The 16,382-nt window shown below is 41.4% G+C and overlaps 2 pseudogenes; both read right to left on the bottom strand.

Moving 5' to 3' along the window:
- Positions 1-730, bottom strand: part of LOC130681735 (deleted in azoospermia-like) — a 3,078-nt pseudogene extending 2,348 nt beyond the window's left edge.
- A 7,187-nt stretch (positions 731-7,917) lies between these two features.
- LOC130681738 (deleted in azoospermia-like) lies at positions 7,918-10,753 on the bottom strand (annotated as a pseudogene).
- Between the last annotated feature and the right edge of the window lie 5,629 nt (positions 10,754-16,382).

Raw genomic sequence — 16,382 nt, 5'->3', positions numbered from 1 at the left:
AACTTCTTATTTTGGTTTCATCCATCCTAACGTCAATTCCACCAACAAAAATGGTGTTTGGCATGATTTTGCCTTCTGGTAAAACATAGCCTTGGCTGGTTGTAGATGATGAGAACTGGGTGCTGGCCTCTTTGGAGACAGTTGAGTTTGGAGTTTCAGAATTTGCAGCAGACATGATGACGGCTGCGAGCAGTGCTGGCCGTTGGGCCTGGAGGAGCAGAGACTGCCCTTGGGGCTGCACCTTGGGGCTGCTGTTGGTTAGGTCTGGTAGTGCCCGCCGCCCGGGGGCGGAAGGCGAAGGGATCAAGGATCAGAGCGGGTGAGAGGAGGCCCGAAGGTGCTGGCGAGCTGAGGAGCCCCGAGAGCGAGGTGGCGAGGCCGAGGGGCGCTGGCACACTGAGGTGGGCGGTGGGCTCCCGGAGGTGGCGCCGAGCTGGTGGGGACTCGCCACAGCAGCGCAGACAATGGGTGGCAGCGCCCCCGCCTGCGCCGTCCAGCAGCGCGCGGGTTGGGACAAAAGGCAGGCTGGGACTGATAGTTCACTCAAGCTCTTTCTTTATTCAGCATTACAGCATAAGCAAGCGAGCTAGCTCTCATCTATCTCTAACTTTTCTCTGCTTCTACTTCTACTCTCTCTCCTTGCCACCTCTTCTCATACCATCCTTATCCCCTCCAGTCTCTCTGGGGGCGAGATTCTACATCAAAGCCTAAGGAAGCTCTGTCAGGTGGATTCCAGGCACGCTCTCACAACACAGGACTTTTCTGGGAATGGAGGAACGGACTTGAGTGCGGTTGCAGCTGGTCAGAGATGACTCACTGCGCTGGCTGGTTGGGCACGGCTCACAACACCTGCCCCCTGCAGGGGGGGGTCCTGTTCTGTATATATGTTAAGTCCATCTGGTCTAACGTGTCATTCCGTGCCTGTGTTTCCTTATTTATTTTCTGTCTGATTTATCCATTAATAAAAGTGGGGTTTTAAAATCCCCTAATATGATTGCGTTGCTGTCTATTTCCCCCTTTAGGTCTGTTAGTATTAATTTTATATATTTAGTTGCTCCTATGTTGGGTGCATAGATATTTATAATTGTTATATCCTTTTGTTGGATTGATCCATTTATCATTATGTAATGTCCTTGTTTGTCCTTTGTTACTTTCTTTGTTTTGAAGTCTATTTTGTCTGATATAGTAGTGCTACTCCTGCTTTTTTCTACCTTTTATGTGCATAATAAAATACCTTTTCCCATCCCTTTGTTTTCAGTCTATGTATGTCTTTGGGTCTGAAGTGAGTCTCTTGTAGGCAGCATATAGATGGGTCTTGTTTATCCATTCTGTCACCTTTTTGTCTTTATTTGCAGAGGAGCTGCATTACAATTTTATTATGGAAATTTTCCAACACTTACAAAAAGAGACAGCATAAATGAATACCTATGTATCTAATACCCAGTTTCAAAGTCATCTAATATCCAGGTATAATTGTTATACAATCTTATATTGGTTTCAAATATACAACACAGTGGTTCAACAGTTACCCATATTATTAAATCCTCACCCCCACTAGAGCAGTTATTACCTATCAATGTAGTAAGATGTTACAGAATCATTGACTATATTCTCTGTGCTGCACTACCATCCGCATGAGCAACTTACATTGTGATGTTGAATTATTGTGCCCCTTCATCCCCTTCACCCTCCCTCCACACCACCCACCCCAACCCCTTTCCCTTGGTAATGACGAGTCCCTTCTCGGTGTCTATGAGTGTACTGCTATTTTTGTTTCTTCAGTTTTTCCTTTGTTCGTATACTCCACAGATGAGTGAAATCATTTGGTATTTCTCTTTCTCCGCTTGGCTTATTTCACTGAGCATAATACCCTCCAGCTCCATCCATGTTGCGGCAAATGGTAGGATTTGCCCTCTTCTTATGGCTGAGTGGTATTCCATTGTGTAAATGTACCACATCTTCTTTATCCATTCATCTACCGATGGACATTTAGGTTGCTTCCAATTCTTGGCTATTGTAAATAGTGCTGCCATAAACATAGGGGTGCATCTGTCTTTCTCAAACTGCACTGCTGCATTCTTAGGGTAAATTCCTAGGAGTGGAATTCCTGGGTCAAATGGTAAGTCTGTTTTGAGCATTTTGATGAACCTCCATACTGCTTTCCACAATGGTTGAACTAATTTACATTTCCACCAGCAGTGTAGGAGGGTTCCCCTTTCTGCACAGCCTCGCCAACATTTGTTGTTGTTTGTCTTTTGGATGGCAGCCATCCTTACTGGTGTGAGGTGATACCTCATTGTAGTTTTAATTTGCATTTCTCTGATAATTAGCGATGTGGAGCATCTTTTCATGTGTCTGTTGGCCATCTGTATTTCTGTTTTGGAGAACTGTCTGTTCAGTTCCTCTGCCCATTTTTTAATTGGATTATTTGTTTTTTGGTTGTTGAGGCGTGTGGGCTCTTTATATATTTTGGACGTTAAGCCTTTATCGGATCTGTCATTTACAAATACATTCTCCCATACTGTAGGGTTCCTTTTTGTTCTGTTGATGGTGTCTTTTGCTGTACAGAAGCTTTTCAGCTTAAAATAGTCCCACTTGTTCATTTTTGCTGTTGTTTTCCTTGCCCGGGGAGATATGTTCAAGAAGAGGTCACTCATGTTTATGTCTAAACGGTTTTTGCCTATGTTTTTTTCTAAGAGTTTTGTGGTGTCATGACTTACATTCAGGTCTTTGATCCATTTTGAATTTACTTTTGTGTATGGGGTTAGACAATGGTCCAGTTTCATTCTCCTACATGTAGCTGTCCAGTTTTGCCAGCACCATCTGTTGAAGAGACTGTCATTTCGCCATTGTATGTCCATGGCTCCTTGATCAAATATTAATTGACCATATATGTTTTGGTTAATGTCTGTAGTCTCTAATCTGTTCCACTGGTCTGTGGCTCTGTTCTTGTGCCAGTACCAAATTGTCTTGATTACTATGGCTTTGTGGTAGAACTTGAAGTTGGGGAGTGAGATCCCCCCTACTTTATTCTTCTTTCTCAGGATTGCTTTGGCTATTCGGGGTCTTTGGTGTTTCCATATGAATGTTTGAACTATTTGTTCCAGTTCATTGAAGAATGTTGCTGGTAATTTGATAGGGATTGCATCAAATCTGTATCTTGCTTTGGGCAGGACGGCCATTTTGACGATATTAATTCTTCCTAGCCATGAGCATGGGATGAGTTTCCATTTGTTAGTGTCCCCTTTAATTTCTCTTAAGAGTGACTTGTAGTTTTCAGGGTATAGGTCTTTCACTTCTTTGGTTAGGTTTATTCCTAGGTATTTTATTCTTTTTGATGCAATTGTGAATGGAATTGATTTCATGATTTCTCTTTCTATTGGTTCATTGTTGGTGTATAGGAAAGCTACAGATTTCTGTGTGTTAATTTTGTATCCTGCAACTTTGCTGTATTCCGATATCAGTTCTAGTAGTTTTGGAGTGGAGTCTTTAGGGTTTTTTATGTACAATACCATATCATCTGCAAATAGTGACAGTTTAACTTCTTCTTTACCAATCTGGATTCCTTGTATTTCTTTGTTTTGTCTGATTGCCGTGGCTAGGACCTCCAGTACTATGTTAAATAGCAGTGGGGAGAGTGGGCATCCCTGTCTAGTTCCCGATCTCAGAGGAAAAGCTTTCAGCTTCTCGCTGTTCAGTATATTGTTGGCTGTGGGTTTATGACATATGGCCTTTATTATGTTGAGGTACTTGCCCTCTATTCCCATTTTGCTGAGAGTTTTTATCATGAATGGATGTTGAATTTTGTCAAATGCCTTTTCAGCATCTATGGAGATGGTCACGTGGTTTTTGGCTTTCTTTTTGTTGATGTGGTGGTTGATATCGATGGATTTTCGAATGTGGTACCATCCTTGCATCCCTGGGATGAATCCCACTTGGTCGTGGTGTATGGTCCTTTTGATATACTGTTGAATTCGGTTTGCTAGTATTTTATTGAGTATTTTTGCATCTACATTCATCAGGGATACTGGTCTGTAATTTTCGTTTTTGGTGGGGTCTTTGCCTGGTTTTGGTATTAGGGTGATGTTGGCTTCATAGAATGAGTTTGGGAGTATTCCCTCCTCTTCTATTTTTTGGAAAACTTTAAGGAGAATGGGTATTATGTCTTCTCTGTGTGTCTGATAAAATTCCGAGGTAAATCCGTCCGGCCCGGGGGTTTTGTTCTTGGGTTGTTTTTTGATTACCGTTTCAGTTTCTTTGCTCGTAATTGGTTTGTTTAACTTTTGTGTTTCTTCCTTGGTCAGTCTTGGAAGGTTGTATTTTTCTAGGAAGTTGTCCATTTCTTCTAGGTTTTCCAGCTTGTTGGCATATAGGTTTTCATAGTAGTCTTTAATAATTCTTTGTATTTCTGTGGAGTCTGTCGTGATTTTTCCGTTCTCATTTCTGATTCTGTTGATTTGTGTTGATTCTCTTTTTGTCTTAATAAGTTTGGCTAGAGGCTTATCTATTTTGTTTATTTTCTCAAAGAACCAGCTCTTGGTTTTGTTGATTTTTTTTCTATTGTTTTATTCTTCTCAAATTTGTTTATTTCTTCTCTGATCTTTATTATATCCCTCCTTCTGCTGACTTTAGGCGTCATTTGTTCTTCTTTTTCCAGTTTCGATAATTGTGATGTTAGACTATTCATTTGGGATTGTTCTTCCTTCTTCAAGTGTGCCTGGATCGCTATATACTTTCCTCTTAAGACTGCTTTCGCTGCGTCCCACAGAAGTTGGGGCTTTGTGGTGTTGTTGTCATTTGTTTCTATATATTCCTTGATCTCTATTTTGATTTGTTCGTTGATCCATTGATTATTTAGGAGCATGTTGTTAAGCCTCCATGCGTTTGTGAGCCTTTTTGTTTTCTTTGTAGAATTTATTTCTAGTTTCATACCTTTGTGGTCTGAAAAATTGGTTGGTAGAATTTCAATATTTTGGATTTGACTGAGGCTCTTTTTGTGGGCTAGTATGTGGTCTATTCTGGAGAATGTTCCATGTGCACTTGAGAAGAATGTATATCCTGTTGCTTTTGGATGTAGAGTTCTATAGATGTCTATTAGGTCCATCTGTTCTACTGTGTTGTTCAGTGCTTCCGTGTCCTTACTTATTTTCTGCCCGGTGGATCTATCCTTTGGTGTGAAGTGGTGTGTTGAAGTCTCCTAGAATGAATGCATTGCAGTCTATTTCCCCCTTTAGTTCTGTTAGTGTTTGTTTCACATATGCTGGTGCTCCTGTGTTGGGGGCATATACATTTAGAATGGTTATGTCCTCTTGTTGGACTGAGCCCTTTGTCATTATGTAGTGTCCTTCTTTATCTCTTGTTACTTTCTTTGTTTTGAAGTCTATTTTGTCTGATATTAGTACTGTAACCCCTGCTTTCTTCTCGCTGTTGTTTGCCTGAAATATGTTTTTCCATCCCTTGACTTTTAGTCTGTACATGTCTTTGGGTTTGAGGTGAGTTTCTTGTAAGCAGCATATAGATGGGTCTTGCTTTTTTATCCATTCTGTTACTCTGTGTCTTTTGATTGGTGCATTCAGTCCATTTACATTTAGGGTGACTATTGAAAGATATGTACTTATTGCCATTGCAGGCTTTAAATTCGTGGTTACCAAAGGTTCAAGGTTAGCCTCTTTAGTATCTTACTGCCTAACTTAGCTCGCTTATTGAGCTGTTATATGCACTGTCTGGAGATTCTTTTCTTCTCTCCCTTCTTATTCCTCCTCCTCCATTCTTCATATGTTGGGTGTTTTGTTCTGTGCTCTTTTTAGGAGTGCTCCCATCTAGAGCAGTCCCTGTAAGATGCCCTGTAGAGGTGGTTTGTGGGAAGCAAATTCCCTCAGCTTTTGCTTGTCTGGGAATTGTTTAATCCCGCCATCATATTTAAATGATAGTCGTGCTGGATACAGTATCCTTGGTTCAAGGCCCTTCTGTTTCATTGCATTAAATATGCCATGCCATTCTCTTCTGGCCTGTAGGGTTTCTGTCGAGAAGTCTGATGTTAGCCTGATGGGTTTTCCTTTATAGGTGACCTTTTTCTCTCTAGCTGCCTTTAAAACTCTTTCCTTGTCCTTGATCTCTGCCGTTTTAATTATTATGTGTCTTGGTGTTGTCCTCCTTGGATCCTTTCTGATGGGGGTTCTGTGTATTTCCGTGGTCTGTTCGATTATTTCCTCCCCCAGTTTGGGGAAGTTTTCAGCAATTACTTCTTCCAAGATACTTTCCATCCCTTTTCCTCTCTCTTCTTCTTCTGGTACCCCTATAATACGGATATTGTTCCTTTTGGATTGGTCACACAGTTCTCTTAATAGTGTTTCATTCCTGGAGATCCTTTTATCTCTCTCTATGTCAGCTTCTATGCGTTCCTGTTCACTGGTTTCTATTCCATCAGTGGCCTCTTGCATCTTATCCATTCTGCTTATAAATCCTTCCAGTGTTTGTTTCACTTCTGTAACCTCCTTCCTGGCATCTGTGATCTCCCTCCGGACTTCATCCCATTTCTCTTGCATATTTCTCTGCATCTCTGTCAGCATGTTTATGATTTTTATTTTGAATTCTTTGTCAGGAAGACTGGTTAGGTCTGTCTCCTTCTCTGGTGTTGCCTCTGTGATCTTGGTTTGCCTGTAATTTTGTCTTTTCATGGTGATAGGAATAGTTTGCAGAGCTGGGACAAGTGACGGCTGGAAGAACTTCCCTTCTTGTTGGTTTGTGGCCCTCCTCTCCTGGGAGAACAGCGGCCTCTAGTGGCTTGTGCTGGGTAGCTGCGCGCAGAGAGGGATTCTGCTTCCTGCCGGGCTGCTATGGAGTTAATTTCCGCTGTTGCTGTGGGTGTGGCCTGGCTCGGGCCGCTGCTCCAAAATGGTGGAGTCGTGTTGGAGGGGGAGCGGCCGGGAGGCTATTTATCTCCGTAAGGGGCCTCCCTGCTCCCTGCCGCCCAGGGGGTTAGAGTGCCCAGAGATCCCCGGATTCCCGACCTCTGGACTAAGTGTCCCACCCTGCCCCTTTAAGACTTCCAAAAAGCACTCGCCAAAACAAAACAAAACAACAACAACAACAACAAAACAAAGGCCGCTCGCTTTTGTTTTGTCCTCTGGCGCCGGCCTGCGGTACCCGCTCACCGGTCTTGCTGCCCTGTTTTCCTAGTATCCAGGACCCCACGCATGCACTGTGTCTGCGCTGTGGTCCGGATGGCTGGGGCTGGGTGTTCAGCAGTCCTGGGCTCCCTCTCCCTCTCCGCTCCGACTCCTCTCCTCCCGCCGGGAGCCGGGGGGAGGGGCGCTCGGGTCCCGCCGGGCCGGGGCTGTATCTTACCCCCTTTGCGAGGCGCTGGGTTCTCGCAGGTGTGGATGTGGTCTGGATGTTGTCCTGTGTCCTCTGGTCTCTATTCTAGGAAGAGTTGTCTTTGTTATATTTCCATAGATACATGTGGTTTTGGGAGGAGATTTCCGCTGCTCTACTCACGCCGCCATCTTGGCTCCGCCTCCCTACCTTACTCTTTTAAATACTTCAGTCCAACAAAACAGCAGACAAATACAAAGTTTATTCCCCTACTTTCCTTAAGGCCATACTGGGATAATTTGAATTGGCTCTTTAGACCTTGGTATTATCTGTAGTGATCTGGAGATTTAATGACAGAATGATATACACACACCAAAAGAACAGAGAATTCTTAAAAGGACAAATTTCAGGGCACTTTCAAATTCTGAGGCATAAGTAAGCCCTCTTGGGGATCCTTAAGTTAAAAGCCTCTTCAGATTCAGAATGAAAACTGTTTAGACTGAGACAACAAGAGGCCCTGATGAGAAGGCCTATGGTAACTGCAATAGGGTAAGTAAGGTAAATGGTGTCTCCATGTGGTAGCAAAGGGGCCAATGTAAAGAAGGCTAGGAAGCCACTTTAAACTCATGTCTGCGGCAAGTCATGTGATGTCATACAAGGGATTCCCTTCGAAAGGATTACCCACCCTACTGCCACCTTTCCAGGGCTGAGTTCTCAGACTGCTCAGACTGCTACTTCTCCTCTTCACATCACCTGTTCTAGGCACCTCTGCTAGAACAGGGTACTGACTGGAAAAGCAAGACAGTGGGTACAGCAAACGTGGCTCTGGTGCTCTAGCTGCTTGTCAAGATACAATGTCTAACAACAGGGAGACTAGCTAATCTAGAAATGGATTGTTAACTCTGACTCTAGTACATTCTTGGGATATGCTTACTAAACAACTTTTGTGGTTAAGAAATGCCAAAATTACGTTGACTCTCCTGGATATATTTTACTTTAATAAAGGGAATATAATAGGCTAATAAAATACAAATCTATTTTCTCTTTAACAAGTAACTAATATTTTCATGTTTTTATTAAAAAATTCCTTTCAGGTACTCTGATTAACCGTCAAGTGACATAAAAAATTTTTCAGCATTCTTTAATACTAATATTTAGTACAATTTAAGATACAGCCATCAAGTTTAGCATTTCAAGGAAACAAGAAAGAAAAGGAGAACGGTAACTCACTGAGAAGCTTATGTTCCTAGTAAAATTTAGTTTGTCTTGGATTTAAAAAAAAAAATTAGGCCCAGAATTTTAGTTATCCTAATTGCCATCCCAATCAAACAGCATATCTATGTGTGGATTCCAGATAAAAGATAAATATTTTGAATAAGCATAAGAGCCACTGATTGGACTGTTTTGTTTAGAATCTGTTTTACTGGGTTTAGATAAGGATGACATCAATAAAGTTAACTATATGTTGAGTACCACTGATTAAAAATGTAGTTTTAAAAACTCTTGCTTTTGTGGTAAATTTCTAGACAAATAATAAATGTTAAGCACAATTGTTAAGCAGTGTAAATATTGTAATGTTCACTGTTGCTTGTTGGGGAAGTGAAATGCCTGTATTCAAACTATCAAAATTCTGACCTTTCAAAATAGTAGGTTTTCTAAAACAATTTTTTGAATATCAGCATTTTCTTTCAAACTCTTGACATGTTAATTTCTGTTTAAAAAAGTCCTTACAAATATATCTTAAGTTACTCCTTTCGGTCTTTACTATTTTTTACTTTCAACTATATATTCAACACAGAACGTTTCTAAATAAACATCTAATGAAAAACAGTTTCAGTGTAAAGTAAAACTAGACCATCTAATATAACTTATGTAGAAAGGCTGAGTGCAATTTATACAAATTCAGCATTAAATGTATATAATAGTGAACAACTTTCAGTCTCTTAATATTCAAAACCAACAACTTCCAATGAGACTAGAAAGTTAGCAGAGAGGATCAAACAGATTTAAGCACTGTCCAACTTCTTCTAAAGTGATGCACTCTTTTATCCTTGAAGTAGTCATCTTGAGTAACAGGTGAGTTTCTCAGTCTGTTCTCTGGATTAAATAGACAAGATGCCACCGTCTGTATGCTTTGGTCCACAGGTTTCTTTTGTGGGCCATTTCCAGAGGATGCAGTAGCTTCATGAACAGAGCATTCACTTGTCAGCATTTCAGCTCCTGGAACAACTTCATTACAGTGGTAGTTAACAGCTGTATAAGTCGGAGGAGGTATAACCTAACTCTTGTGTTCCCCAGACCACTGTGGTGGCATCTGATAATTATATACAGGCAGCTGATATCCAGTGATGACCTGAACTGGTGAACTTGGATAAGGGTATGCCTGCACATATTGAGTTATAGGATGCATCATGGTTGGAGGCTGCATGTAAGCTTCAGGGTTGTGACTGCTCCAGACACTCTGAAACTGTGGTGGTGGTGGTGGGGGATTAAAAACCAAAGGACGTGGCTGCACATGATAAGCACAGAAATTTTGTTTCCTGTTTGCAAGGCCCAGTTTCAGCTTTTTACCATGGAAATTTATCTGTGATTCTTCTATCTTCTGGACATCCACGTCATTATAAAACGAAACAAATCCATAGCGTTTGGACACACCAGTTCAATCCGTGATTATCTTCACTTCTTTAATTGAACCGTATCTAGCAAAGAAACTTCTTATTTTGGTTTCATCCATCCTAACGTCAATTCCACCAACAAAAATGGTGTTTGGCATGATTTTGCCTTCTGGTAAAACATAGCCTTGGCTGGTTGTAGATGATGAGAACTGGGTGCTGGCCTCTTTGGAGACAGTTGAGTTTGGAGTTTCAGAATTTGCAGCAGACATGATGACGGCTGCGAGCAGTGCTGGCCGTTGGGCCTGGAGGAGCAGAGACTGCCCTTGGGGCTGCACCTTGGGGCTGCTGTTGGTTAGGTCTGGTAGTGCCCGCCGCCCGGGGGCGGAAGGCGAAGGGATCAAGGATCAGAGCGGGTGAGAGGAGGCCCGAAGGTGCTGGCGAGCTGAGGAGCCCCGAGAGCGAGGTGGCGAGGCCGAGGGGCGCTGGCACACTGAGGTGGGCGGTGGGCTCCCGGAGGTGGCGCCGAGCTGGTGGGGACTCGCCACAGCAGCGCAGACAATGGGTGGCAGCGCCCCCGCCTGCGCCGTCCAGCAGCGCGCGGGTTGGGACAAAAGGCAGGCTGGGACTGATAGTTCACTCAAGCTCTTTCTTTATTCAGCATTACAGCATAAGCAAGCGAGCTAGCTCTCATCTATCTCTAACTTTTCTCTGCTTCTACTTCTACTCTCTCTCCTTGCCACCTCTTCTCATACCATCCTTATCCCCTCCAGTCTCTCTGGGGGCGAGATTCTACATCAAAGCCTAAGGAAGCTCTGTCAGGTGGATTCCAGGCACGCTCTCACAACACAGGACTTTTCTGGGAATGGAGGAACGGACTTGAGTGCGGTTGCAGCTGGTCAGAGATGACTCACTGCGCTGGCTGGTTGGGCACGGCTCACAACACCTGCCCCCTGCAGGGGGGGGTCCTGTTCTGTATATATGTTAAGTCCATCTGGTCTAACGTGTCATTCCGTGCCTGTGTTTCCTTATTTATTTTCTGTCTGATTTATCCATTAATAAAAGTGGGGTTTTAAAATCCCCTAATATGATTGCGTTGCTGTCTATTTCCCCCTTTAGGTCTGTTAGTATTAATTTTATATATTTAGTTGCTCCTATGTTGGGTGCATAGATATTTATAATTGTTATATCCTTTTGTTGGATTGATCCATTTATCATTATGTAATGTCCTTGTTTGTCCTTTGTTACTTTCTTTGTTTTGAAGTCTATTTTGTCTGATATAGTAGTGCTACTCCTGCTTTTTTCTACCTTTTATGTGCATAATAAAATACCTTTTCCCATCCCTTTGTTTTCAGTCTATGTATGTCTTTGGGTCTGAAGTGAGTCTCTTGTAGGCAGCATATAGATGGGTCTTGTTTATCCATTCTGTCACCTTTTGTCTTTATTTGCAGAGGAGCTGCATTACAATTTTATTATGGAAATTTTCCAACACTTACAAAAAGAGACAGCATAAATGAATACCTATGTATCTAATACCCAGTTTCAAAGTCATCTAATATCCAGGTATAATTGTTATACAATCTTATATTGGTTTCAAATATACAACACAGTGGTTCAACAGTTACCCATATTATTAAATCCTCACCCCCACTAGAGCAGTTATTACCTATCAATGTAGTAAGATGTTACAGAATCATTGACTATATTCTCTGTGCTGCACTACCATCCGCATGAGCAACTTACATTGTGATGTTGAATTATTGTGCCCCTTCATCCCCTTCACCCTCCCTCCACACCACCCACCCCAACCCCTTTCCCTTGGTAATGACGAGTCCCTTCTCGGTGTCTATGAGTGTACTGCTATTTTGTTTCTTCAGTTTTTCCTTTGTTCGTATACTCCACAGATGAGTGAAATCATTTGGTATTTCTCTTTCTCCGCTTGGCTTATTTCACTGAGCATAATACCCTCCAGCTCCATCCATGTTGCGGCAAATGGTAGGATTTGCCCTCTTCTTATGGCTGAGTGGTATTCCATTGTGTAAATGTACCACATCTTCTTTATCCATTCATCTACCGATGGACATTTAGGTTGCTTCCAATTCTTGGCTATTGTAAATAGTGCTGCCATAAACATAGGGGTGCATCTGTCTTTCTCAAACTGCACTGCTGCATTCTTAGGGTAAATTCCTAGGAGTGGAATTCCTGGGTCAAATGGTAAGTCTGTTTTGAGCATTTTGATGAACCTCCATACTGCTTTCCACAATGGTTGAACTAATTTACATTTCCACCAGCAGTGTAGGAGGGTTCCCCTTTCTGCACAGCCTCGCCAACATTTGTTGTTGTTTGTCTTTTGGATGGCAGCCATCCTTACTGGTGTGAGGTGATACCTCATTGTAGTTTTAATTTGCATTTCTCTGATAATTAGCGATGTGGAGCATCTTTTCATGTGTCTGTTGGCCATCTGTATTTCTGTTTTGGAGAACTGTCTGTTCAGTTCCTCTGCCCATTTTTTAATTGGATTATTTGTTTTTTGGTTGTTGAGGCGTGTGGGCTCTTTATATATTTTGGACGTTAAGCCTTTATCGGATCTGTCATTTACAAATACATTCTCCCATACTGTAGGGTTCCTTTTTGTTCTGTTGATGGTGTCTTTTGCTGTACAGAAGCTTTTCAGCTTAAAATAGTCCCACTTGTTCATTTTTGCTGTTGTTTTCCTTGCCCGGGGAGATATGTTCAAGAAGAGGTCACTCATGTTTATGTCTAAACGGTTTTTGCCTATGTTTTTTTCTAAGAGTTTTGTGGTGTCATGACTTACATTCAGGTCTTTGATCCATTTTGAATTTACTTTTGTGTATGGGGTTAGACAATGGTCCAGTTTCATTCTCCTACATGTAGCTGTCCAGTTTTGCCAGCACCATCTGTTGAAGAGACTGTCATTTCGCCATTGTATGTCCATGGCTCCTTGATCAAATATTAATTGACCATATATGTTTTGGTTAATGTCTGTAGTCTCTAATCTGTTCCACTGGTCTGTGGCTCTGTTCTTGTGCCAGTACCAAATTGTCTTGATTACTATGGCTTTGTGGTAGAACTTGAAGTTGGGGAGTGAGATCCCCCCTACTTTATTCTTCTTTCTCAGGATTGCTTTGGCTATTCGGGGTCTTTGGTGTTTCCATATGAATGTTTGAACTATTTGTTCCAGTTCATTGAAGAATGTTGCTGGTAATTTGATAGGGATTGCATCAAATCTGTATCTTGCTTTGGGCAGGACGGCCATTTTGACGATATTAATTCTTCCTAGCCATGAGCATGGGATGAGTTTCCATTTGTTAGTGTCCCCTTTAATTTCTCTTAAGAGTGACTTGTAGTTTTCAGGGTATAGGTCTTTCACTTCTTTGGTTAGGTTTATTCCTAGGTATTTTATTCTTTTTGATGCAATTGTGAATGGAATTGATTTCATGATTTCTCTTTCTATTGGTTCATTGTTGGTGTATAGGAAAGCTACAGATTTCTGTGTGTTAATTTTGTATCCTGCAACTTTGCTGTATTCCGATATCAGTTCTAGTAGTTTTGGAGTGGAGTCTTTAGGGTTTTTTATGTACAATATCATATCATCTGCAAATAGTGACAGTTTAACTTCTTCTTTACCAATCTGGATTCCTTGTATTTCTTTGTTTTGTCTGATTGCCGTGGCTAGGACCTCCAGTACTATGTTAAATAGCAGTGGGGAGAGTGGGCATCCCTGTCTAGTTCCCGATCTCAGAGGAAAAGCTTTCAGCTTCTCGCTGTTCAGTATATTGTTGGCTGTGGGTTTATGACATATGGCCTTTATTATGTTGAGGTACTTGCCCTCTATTCCCATTTTGCTGAGAGTTTTTATCATGAATGGATGTTGAATTTTGTCAAATGCCTTTTCAGCATCTATGGAGATGGTCACGTGGTTTTTGGCTTTCTTTTTGTTGATGTGGTGGTTGATATCGATGGATTTTCGAATGTGGTACCATCCTTGCATCCCTGGGATGAATCCCACTTGGTCGTGGTGTATGGTCCTTTTGATATACTGTTGAATTCGGTTTGCTAGTATTTTATTGAGTATTTTTGCATCTACATTCATCAGGGATACTGGTCTGTAATTTTCGTTTTTGGTGGGGTCTTTGCCTGGTTTTGGTATTAGGGTGATGTTGGCTTCATAGAATGAGTTTGGGAGTATTCCCTCCTCTTCTATTTTTTGGAAAACTTTAAGGAGAATGGGTATTATGTCTTCTCTGTGTGTCTGATAAAATTCCGAGGTAAATCCGTCCGGCCCGGGGGTTTTGTTCTTGGGTTGTTTTTTGATTACCGTTTCAGTTTCTTTGCTCGTAATTGGTTTGTTTAACTTTTGTGTTTCTTCCTTGGTCAGTCTTGGAAGGTTGTATTTTTCTAGGAAGTTGTCCATTTCTTCTAGGTTTTCCAGCTTGTTGGCATATAGGTTTTCATAGTAGTCTTTAATAATTCTTTGTATTTCTGTGGAGTCTGTCGTGATTTTTCCGTTCTCATTTCTGATTCTGTTGATTTGTGTTGATTCTCTTTTTGTCTTAATAAGTTTGGCTAGAGGCTTATCTATTTTGTTTATTTTCTCAAAGAACCAGCTCTTGGTTTTGTTGATTTTTTTTCTATTGTTTTATTCTTCTCAAATTTGTTTATTTCTTCTCTGATCTTTATTATATCCCTCCTTCTGCTGACTTTAGGCGTCATTTGTTCTTCTTTTTCCAGTTTCGATAATTGTGATGTTAGACTATTCATTTGGGATTGTTCTTCCTTCTTCAAGTGTGCCTGGATCGCTATATACTTTCCTCTTAAGACTGCTTTCGCTGCGTCCCACAGAAGTTGGGGCTTTGTGGTGTTGTTGTCATTTGTTTCTATATATTCCTTGATCTCTATTTTGATTTGTTCGTTGATCCATTGATTATTTAGGAGCATGTTGTTAAGCCTCCATGCGTTTGTGAGCCTTTTTGTTTTCTTTGTAGAATTTATTTCTAGTTTCATACCTTTGTGGTCTGAAAAATTGGTTGGTAGAATTTCAATATTTTGGATTTGACTGAGGCTCTTTTTGTGGGCTAGTATGTGGTCTATTCTGGAGAATGTTCCATGTGCACTTGAGAAGAATGTATATCCTGTTGCTTTTGGATGTAGAGTTCTATAGATGTCTATTAGGTCCATCTGTTCTACTGTGTTGTTCAGTGCTTCCGTGTCCTTACTTATTTTCTGCCCGGTGGATCTATCCTTTGGTGTGAAGTGGTGTGTTGAAGTCTCCTAGAATGAATGCATTGCAGTCTATTTCCCCCTTTAGTTCTGTTAGTGTTTGTTTCACATATGCTGGTGCTCCTGTGTTGGGGGCATATACATTTAGAATGGTTATGTCCTCTTGTTGGACTGAGCCCTTTGTCATTATGTAGTGTCCTTCTTTATCTCTTGTTACTTTCTTTGTTTTGAAGTCTATTTTGTCTGATATTAGTACTGTAACCCCTGCTTTCTTCTCGCTGTTGTTTGCCTGAAATATGTTTTTCCATCCCTTGACTTTTAGTCTGTACATGTCTTTGGGTTTGAGGTGAGTTTCTTGTAAGCAGCATATAGATGGGTCTTGCTTTTTTATCCATTCTGTTACTCTGTGTCTTTTGATTGGTGCATTCAGTCCATTTACATTTAGGGTGACTATTGAAAGATATGTACTTATTGCCATTGCAGGCTTTAAATTCGTGGTTACCAAAGGTTCAAGGTTAGCCTCTTTAGTATCTTACTGCCTAACTTAGCTCGCTTATTGAGCTGTTATATGCACTGTCTGGAGATTCTTTTCTTCTCTCCCTTCTTATTCCTCCTCCTCCATTCTTCATATGTTGGGTGTTTTGTTCTGTGCTCTTTTTAGGAGTGCTCCCATCTAGAGCAGTCCCTGTAAGATGCCCTGTAGAGGTGGTTTGTGGGAAGCAAATTCCCTCAGCTTTTGCTTGTCTGGGAATTGTTTAATCCCGCCATCATATTTAAATGATAGTCGTGCTGGATACAGTATCCTTGGTTCAAGGCCCTTCTGTTTCATTGCATTAAATATGCCATGCCATTCTCTTCTGGCCTGTAGGGTTTCTGTCGAGAAGTCTGATGTTAGCCTGATGGGTTTTCCTTTATAGGTGACCTTTTTCTCTCTAGCTGCCTTTAAAACTCTTTCCTTGTCCTTGATCTCTGCCGTTTTAATTATTATGTGTCTTGGTGTTGTCCTCCTTGGATCCTTTCTGATGGGGGTTCTGTGTATTTCCGTGGTCTGTTCGATTATTTCCTCCCCCAGTTTGGGGAAGTTTTCAGCAATTACTTCTTCCAAGATACTTTCCATCCCTTTTCCTCTCTCTTCTTCTTCTGGTACCCCTATAATACGGATATTGTTCCTTTTGGATTGGTCACACAGTTCTCTTAATAGTGTTTCATTCCTGG

The sequence above is a fragment of the Manis pentadactyla genome, chromosome X (assembly GCF_030020395.1).
Source record: "Manis pentadactyla isolate mManPen7 chromosome X, mManPen7.hap1, whole genome shotgun sequence".
In the NCBI taxonomy this organism is placed as follows: domain Eukaryota; kingdom Metazoa; phylum Chordata; class Mammalia; order Pholidota; family Manidae; genus Manis; species Manis pentadactyla.
The sequence above is the reverse complement of the archived record's forward strand: the minus strand, read 5'-3'. Positions and strand labels throughout refer to the sequence as shown.